The 1,316-nt window shown below is 47.6% G+C and overlaps 1 pseudogene; it reads right to left on the reverse strand.

The window, feature by feature from the left end:
• Positions 1–210: 210 nt before the first annotated feature.
• On the reverse strand, positions 211–386 carry LOC104624549 (annotated as a pseudogene).
• Between the last annotated feature and the right edge of the window lie 930 nt (positions 387–1,316).

Here is a 1,316-nt window from a genome sequence, read left to right on the forward strand (position 1 = left end):
CTTGCTAATGTTTACACAACAAGTGTTTTCCTTCATTTTTTAATACTTAGTCTTTTATGGCTAACGAGCACTTAGCTGAAGAGCTTGACATGACACCTGTTTCTCTGTGTTTTTCTACTGAGACCCTGAGAAGTGTTCAGTGATGTCCACCAAACAGACCTCTGCTAGCAGAAAGCACATCTGGAAAACACTGAATGTTTGCAATAGTACCTGCTCTGGTTTGATGGGCTCAGCTGTTGTGAAAATGTCAGAATAATGTTGCCTCTCAAAGACTCGATCCAACACTTCTAGCTGCTGCTGGGTGAAAAGGTCTCCTCGCATCTGTTTCCGAAGAAAATCTCTGCCCGGGAGAGAATGGCCGTTTGGTACTGGAGACTCCTGAATACCTTTCGAAGAGGAGAGAGAAGACAGAGAATAAGTAGTCATCGCAATGATGAGACCTACAGAGGAGTGCCTCATTTCATTCCTTGAATAGATGTGGGTACCAGTATGGTGATACCATGAGGAATCTTTATGAGAAGGTTTCAAGCAAGACACGTATTGCCAGAAGATGGTCTGACCAGTCTTCCATCACAGCCAACCCTCACCACAATTGACCATCAATGATTTCAGATGTAACTTAATGGCAGGACAAAGGATAACAGTAACATCTTTGCTCGCATCAGTTTTACTGCACCACCTGAGACCCTGTCTGGTTCACGGTCTGGATGGTAAGTACACCACCTGATGCTACAGTCACAGTCGACTTGGGTTAGCTCAGCAGACCCGCTCTGCTCGGTCACTGTCCATACACTTCACCTCCGTCCTGTGGTACCTGCAGGTCTTGCTCAGCTCCATCCCATGCCAAGCTCTGAGCTGCAGCATGCCCGTGTCAGGCAGTGGGGACTCTCCATCCAGCACCACCCACGGCTGGCAGCAGCTGGCCAGACAGCCTCCAGAACGCCAGCGCTACCTGCGCCCTAGAGATGGGATGTCCCTGGGGCTGAGCTAACACTGCAATATCCTCAGCAAGCCCTGAGCCGGTCACGCTCCTGGCACTGCAATTTCTTTTGGGTTTCTTAAGCTTATTGTCATGATGAAAGCCTGGGCTCCGAGGCACATTCTCCTCTCTTCCCCCTTTTGGCAGAGATTTTTAGCAGAAGTCGTAAGTGACTGCCCATGGCTGAAAAGCCATGAGACAAGTTTGAAAAATGTTTAGATTGGCAGTTCAAAAAGACTCTTGCAATACAGGGCCTTGTTTCAATTTGCTTTTTGCAGATTCACAGCGGTTTTCTACTTTTCCTTCAGCTGTCAGTGCTAGAAATGTATCTTTTACA

This window comes from Phaethon lepturus, unplaced genomic scaffold (assembly GCF_000687285.1).
Source record: "Phaethon lepturus isolate BGI_N335 unplaced genomic scaffold, ASM68728v1 scaffold40867, whole genome shotgun sequence".
Lineage (NCBI taxonomy): Eukaryota > Metazoa > Chordata > Aves > Phaethontiformes > Phaethontidae > Phaethon > Phaethon lepturus.